Source organism: Micropterus dolomieu, linkage group LG21 (genome assembly GCF_021292245.1).
Source record: "Micropterus dolomieu isolate WLL.071019.BEF.003 ecotype Adirondacks linkage group LG21, ASM2129224v1, whole genome shotgun sequence".
NCBI lineage: Eukaryota > Metazoa > Chordata > Actinopteri > Centrarchiformes > Centrarchidae > Micropterus > Micropterus dolomieu.
Window position 1 is genome coordinate 18,013,276 of NC_060170.1, and position 7,506 is coordinate 18,020,781.

Consider the following 7,506-nt stretch of genomic DNA (forward strand, 5'->3'; position numbering starts at 1 on the left):
GGATTTACATAAGATTTTTTTCTCATGGCCCAAACTTATTTTGTGGGCGATTGAGTGAGATAAACCAACATAATTTATTTACTTGGATTTTGACCAACAGGGCTATATCGTTCATTGCTTTACAGCGGAGGGACTTTGATTGCCTTAGCAACACAACATGCACTCAGGAGCACACATTTTTTGACTGTAAGCAGAAGTAGACAGCTGTTAAATGCAAAAAATCAACTACAAGTCATTTCAAGCTTGGACCTCTTCCTGCCTGCCTTGACTGTACAAATATTTGCTTTTTAATTTTAAAGTTTAGTAACTTTCCCAACGTCTATTTCTGCTTTTTGCTCTGCTTTCCTTATGTGTTGAAATGTGTTGAGATTAATCACCATCACCAAGAATCATGAATAATTTTATCATAATTTTTATGTGCTCAAAGATTTGTTTTTTTGTTTTCTATAGGAAAATTAACAACAATTCAATTTAACAGCAATTTGAAGACTTATAGCCTATGTAAATGTATTTGATTATTTGAGAAGATAGATTAATCATAAATAATAATAAAAAATGTCACTGTACATGATCAAGAATAGTTATAGTCTAGCTTTGGCTTTACCTTGCTTTCAGATAATGTGATGAATCACATTGGTCTATTAGGCCCGAACATTAATCGTTTTCAAATTGAAATTGCGATTTAAAAGAACGCGAATAGCTAACCGTGAACATGGCGATTAAAATGTAGGTTAATTATACAGCGCATCTGACCTGTTTTAAACAGACATGCAGTTGCAGAGTTATTCCATTGTCATTCTTGTGTGACAGATCTGCGGGCACAGAGCGTGTACATTTTATAAGAAACAAAACTAGAGGAAAACATGGGATAATGGTGCCAGCCGAACAGATACAGTCAGCGGCTGTGCCGCGGTTTTGTCCAGCGTCAACTCACACTGAAGTGTTTCAGCAGCGCAACATTTAGCCTACACGTTGTTAACGTGTTGTGAATTTGTCATTTTGTGTGCTTCAACTACGGATAACTGCTCTTTGTGAGCCCGTTCTGTTACGCTCTCTGCAGGCTTTACATCCCACATGGAGCATTTCAGAATAAGAGCATTTTGCCTGCCTGATTTTGCTGACTTGTTCAGATTTTGCTTATTTGTTCAGTTGTCCTTGATTTTTATGCTTCTACTATGGTTAAGAAGGCTACTTAGTTATTAATAGACAGGCCGTGAAAATTGAACAAATCAAACTGTAATGGCAATATCTGGCAGAAAATCGCAATTAGATTTTTTCCCCAAATCGTTCAGCCCTAGTGTCTAGTCAATGCAATCACCTGTTACTCCAGTTACTCCACATAAAATTCTTGAGACAAAACTTTGGATGTGCCATATGTCACAATTTAGTGGTACACTTGTCTAACAGCAACAAGACTGTGGATCGCTGGTCAAACAGAATTTGACAGAATTTCACTCATTCCTGAGTGGCGTTTCAACTGAGGGAGAGAAACAGAATGAATGAAAGACATTTACCGTTCTGGACAGGCTGTCTGGGCAGAAACTGTGTGTCCTGTTCGCATAAAACACTAATAGTATTAGCTCACTGCAGGAGCTGCAGTTGATATATTACACTTCTTGCACATAGAGGTTTTGTAGTGTGTGGAACCAGCATTTTCTCTATTTTCCTTTCTGCCCTGGTGGGAGGCACTGATCCATCCTTACCCTGGCACTTGTTTCAACGTCAAGCCACCAATCTGAAATGTCACTTTAACTTTCTGCAAGCACTTGTCACTGCAGGACTAGCTTTGTCCCGAAGGCTAGCGCTTCAAGTATCATACAGTGTGGTGTCAGAAAGGCTATTCTCCCTCCATCTTCCATTCAAATCTTATTCACATATCTCCTTTAATGTGTTATTCCTGTGGTTAGGTGGGTCATAGTGTGTATTCACTCAAGGGATGCCAAAGACGAATCATTACACTGCTGCCCCTAGTGAGTCACACACACACACACACACACACACACACGTGTCCAGGCAAACCTGTGCCTCTACATGCATCTGCACACACCATCTCCGGGAGGGAAGGTAACCAATTTCAAGAGTCTTGACACCTGTAGCCACTTTCCCCCTTCTCTCTCGCTCCTTCTCCCTATCGCTTGCTCACTTCTGCTGCCTCACCCATCAAGCCACGGAGAGAAATTCATTCACAGCGAGGAAAGGAACTATTTGCAGGTCTAGAGGGGAGATCCTGTTCTGGCCTTAATGAGAAAATGGTCAGCAATTGCCTTTCAAATCTAGAAATCAACTATGACTCAGATTGGAGCGTAGAAATTTAGAAGATATCGAAATTACAAGCAGTATTTATTATAATGAAACATACATTTTATGTATATAATATTTTTATTCTTGGTAAGTGATTGAAGTTCCAAAATATTGAGGCCTTCTCATGAGTAACTTTGGTGCTCTCGCTCTTGTACAGTGTTTCTCCCTCGTGCTAAAACAACTGTTTGTCTGTGGAAGCTTAAAGTAGTCTAGCCTATGAGTTCCTGAAATAACGTGACGATGATATGATTCGAACATATGCTCAATCCCTTCATGAATGTTTCATCTTGCCACTCTATGCCCTTAAATACACTTGCCCCCATGCCTCAATCTGTCCAGCATATTTCAACATATGGCGAGTTTACGATGACTGTCCAGTCGCAGCCACCAGCCAATATCAGCCAGTTTAGAAGTGAGGACCTGCCATCTGTCAAAAAGCTGATCACTGCTTCACAACTATATGCTTCTGTGCCATAACGAATATTGCCATGGCTATTCACAAACGCCGTATGCACATGAAACATGGAAAAACATGGGAATCATGAACATAGAGATGGCAATGGGACTGAGAAATCCACCTTGACCAAATCAAAAACAGCCACATGAACTGTATTTAACTCTCACTAAGTTTTAACATTGTGAAAAATCAAATCTTCAATCATAACAACACAAGTTGTTTGTGCAATAACTGACACGTCTGTTTATTGAGTTAAATCACCATGGAGAACAAGTATTGTTTTCTTCAAAGATTGTAGCGATAGGGAAAGAAAATTCCACTCATAGCGATGTTGTCTTTTTACTGAAATGAAAGAAAACATACGATAATCCAGAATTGAGGAGTTGATAAGGAGTTTCAACATGCTATCATGCTAAAAAATTTTAATATCAGAGCCAGCAATCAAACTCCTTTTGAAACAGTAATCAAACTCCATTAATCAAACTTCTTCATCTCATCCGTGGACTCAACTATGGAACAAAATGTGGTCACATAACTTTGCCGAGCTGCAAAATTTTCGTAAGAGCACTACATCCCACCTGTTCTGGTGTTTATAATTGGTGGTAAACACTGAGGCAGAGGAGTTAATCTAATCTGACAAAACAGTAGTAAAAAATATCCACAGAGTCTATGATAATTATCACACACGTAGTGGAGGAAGGGCAGAAACAGAGTAGGAGACTGCTCAAACAAGAAGTAGGCTAAGTGAAGAAACTAATCAATTTGTAGCACTGATTAGTCAGTCTCAATTTCTCACACGTGTACTCTCGCATTCACCCTAATACATAGCATGGGTATAGGCACACATGAAGTCACTGTAATTTGGGGGCATATATGACAAGGGCATCGTTTTACCACAGAAAAACATGTTTAACATTGACAATTATGCTGTTTGAGTTTTTTTCTTTTCAGATGATATTTAACTTTCACAATAAAATGTTTGCATTTTATCATTTTTACCCATTTTATGTTGTTCACAGTAGACGAGAAGGATGTGCCTGTCTGATTACAATTCATCATTTCATGTCTTTTTGTTTTAAATAAAAAAAGACTACAAACTTCCTAATAGAAAAATATCATGTGGAAAAACAAATCCAGGACGATCACTTACTTTATAAACGTGTCAGTCCTCAAACCTTCACCAGGTAAAAATCATCTATTGAATTTTACTCTACGAAAGGTCAAGTAAAATACATGGTAGTTTATTTATCATTATACAACACACGGTTGTATAACAAAAAGAAAGTTTGTACTCCCCTTCATGCTACACACACACACACACACACACACACACACAGATCTCAACAGATAATTAATTCAAATATAGCATGATGGGATGCACCCATCAGTAAGACTTTATGGTTTGCAAGAACTTTGCGGTAATGAACATTTAATCTCATGAAAATAAAATGAGGAGGACAGTAAACAAAAAGGAAAAAGCCATTTATACCCTCCCCACCCTAAACCCCCAAACCCAAAGTGGGTAATGTAAGTGGAATACCTTTACGGTGTTACTGTTCCTCCAACTTAAAGGGATACCTAGTTCGGGTTTTTTGGAGGTGGCTGTATGAGGTGATGAGTGTATTACCTGCAGCAGATGGTGGCCAGCACAACCCCAGTTTGGAGAGTTGGACAGATGTACCGGCACTGCTACATTTCCTTTATTCAGTGCACAGCGCTTACACAGAGGTATCCGGAGGTTCTATGGTTGAGAAAAAGTTGTTCCAAAGGAAATTGCCGTCAGAAATATTTTAATTAAAACAAGCACTTGAACTGATATTAATTTTTTTCCAGTGGGCCTTCATTTAGGTGACTATGTTTTGCTGCTGCTGACCCATTGTCAGCAATACATTGCTTAGCTTGTGTGGCAGTACTCCCTGCTGTCTACGGATAAGTGCCTCATCCAGCCCCAATTCAAAAATCTTTCTTTAACATATGCATGCATACATACAATACACCATGCAGACACATTTAAATACACTAACATAAGCTTTCGCTTCCTCATGCTGTAGCAAAGCTAGAGGAGATGTGCTTTATGTGTAATGGGTCATGTCTAAGGTGTAAATAAAACATGGTGTGTATCAGATGGTGGATATTCTGCACCTTCATGGCTTCATTTAATCCCTATTCACCTCTCTTCGCTCTTATAGCCTCTCATCACAACGGAGAGGGGATACTCCACTCTCTCTTGGGGCGGCTGTGGCTCAGGAGGTAGAGCGGGTTGGCCGTTAATCGGAAGGTCGGCGGTTCAATGCCTGGCTCCCCCTGGTTGCGTGTCGAAGTGTCCTTGGGCAAGATACTGAACCCCAATTTGCCCCTGGCGGCTATTCCGCCAGTGTATGAATGAGTGTGAATGTTAGTTTCCGTTTGAGCACTTAGGCTCAGTGTATGAATGTGTGTGACTGGTGAATGCAGATGTAGTGTAAAAGCGCTGCATAGTCACAGGGAGCCCCTACTGTGCGAAAAGTGTGTGGTCGAAAAGACTAGAAAGGCGCTATACAAGTACGGAGCATTTACATTTACATCTCATCATCAATCATCGGAGCCCGTGCCCTATCACCCTGCTGGCAAAGGTGCTGTGCCGTGTGCTATTGTTCTGTTGTGTTTTGTTTGCTGTATTTGACTATCTATCTATCTATTTTTGGTATTGGAGGTCTTGCGTGGGTTGGCTTGGCACTCATAAAACCTCCACGGCGATCTAGATGAATGTTTACCTCAAGAGATTCAAAACCTCTTGCAAAACAAAGGCGAGTGGTTTGCTGTTGCCCTTGAAAGTCTCAAAACAAGAACATTTAACTCCTGAATTTGAGGATTAATCTCTCTCAAATTATAAAAACAAAATGTACAATCACAAGACTCTCAAAAGCCTCAAATGAGTAAAGTTGCAAGACTTAGCTTCTCAAAACCTTATTACTTATTTACAGACAGTAGCAAACTCAGGCACAAATCTCAAGTATATCAGGGCTTGGAGCACACAATCACTTAGAAAACTGTATGTAGGTTGATAAGCAATGAACATCAGTACATTGATATATGCTTAAGTTCGGTAAAGAGTGCAACAGAGTGTTACAGCAGCATAAAGTATAGCACAGCAGTTCAAATATAGTTAATGATGATATGAAGAATATAAAAGAAAGCCATCACATAAGCCCACAACTTCTGTGTGAAATGCAATGTGTAAAGAAAATCTGACATCTATGAGCAACAAAGGCCATAATAAGGTTTCCCAAGAAGCCAGTGTTACAGGCAAATAAGAATGTGCTGTTTGCAGTTAGCCAACAATATCAATATTAATTTTATTAATATTATTAGAGAACAAAGTAACAAGTGAGCCAACAGGAAACACCTCAAAGTAAACAACAACCAAAGGACAACAAACCCTATTCAGACGTTCACCAGTGAATCAGCATCACATTTCACATTGCACACTACCACACATCAAACACAACATCCCCAGCCATTCAAGTTAATGGAAGCAGGTAAATAACAGCAATGTGTATCAGCCAGCAGACCACCAAGACAAGCAAATTCACAGGAAGGCATTAAAACAGCCATCCAAACACACACAAAGTGAAAACACTGAACATGGCCATGACATCTACTCTGCGTAGCAAGTTAGCATAAGAAGCAAGTACTTAGCTTGTTGAAGTAAGAGGCGCAGCAACCCTCGGCGTTTCACACGTCGGAAAACTTTCTAACTTACGAAAATTTACATTAAAAGCAGCAGTGTTACATTAGGGTTAGCGACCCCGCAGTGCGTCAGCAGCAGAGAGGAAACAGCAGGCTCTTAAACCACAGACTGTATATAAAAAGGGTTAAACACACCGCGGTAGCCTACGGCAAGGTGTGTTAGGTAGAGGCCGCTGCTCCTGTAGATAAAGTCATGTGTGAGTGAATGTGCTAACTGGGAGCACCTAGCTAATTGAAATAGCTGGCAGTCTCTGCTCCATATATTTGTCATGAAACAGAGACCTTTATGCAACAAGTAATGCATTCGGGCATCAGATGCAATATAGATTTCTTACATTTTAATTTTTTCATAGAAATATTAATAATAAAATAAAAACGTTTAAAGCATCAAAAAAACTACTTAATTGTAATGTATTTTAAAGGTTAAACTACTGCTTATTTATTATTTCAATGTTTTATTCCATAGATATGTTTATATTTTAATGTTAATTGTTATCAGAACTCTTGTATTCTTTGCCTTTATATGTTTTTATCATTGTGTGTACACATGTTGAATAAAGTTTTGTTTTAAAAAACAGATGGACCTCCTACCTAACTCACCAGAATCACAAAATAAGTAAACAAAAAGAGCAGTCTTTCTTTCATTTTTGTTGTGTTAGGTTAGGCTATTGGTAATGTAGTCTGCATCTCGGCACAAGTAATCTTTTAATATGCTTAATGGAAGCTTTCAAGTCAGCCATCAAAATGCCTTTAAATAATTGTTTTAATCAATTCAAAGGACTCCATACTTTTTGTTTTTGCAAGAATTTAACCAACCCATCACAATTCTGGATGAATTCAACAGCTACAGTTGGACCCTGGTCAGTGATCCTTTCAGCAGATGGGGTGATACACGTCATCAGCCCATTACAAGGTTAAATAGACAAACTCCAATTCATGCCTACTGCACAATTCTCCAATTCACTGACTCATTGTAAATGTTTATGGAATGCGGGGTTAGGAAACCAGAGCACCCAGAG

The 7,506-nt window shown here is 39.1% G+C and overlaps 1 long non-coding RNA gene across 1 annotated transcript in view; it reads right to left on the reverse strand.

Moving 5' to 3' along the window:
• The window catches only part of LOC123960291, a 132,016-nt gene extending 125,404 nt beyond the window's left edge, over positions 1-6,612 (reverse strand). The window contains exons 1-2 of the long non-coding RNA XR_006822497.1: positions 6,433-6,612; positions 4,386-4,499 (exon numbers count right to left, since the gene is read on the reverse strand). This is a non-coding gene — a long non-coding RNA (uncharacterized LOC123960291). The remainder of the gene's footprint in view (positions 1-4,385; positions 4,500-6,432) is intronic.
• Between the last annotated feature and the right edge of the window lie 894 nt (positions 6,613-7,506).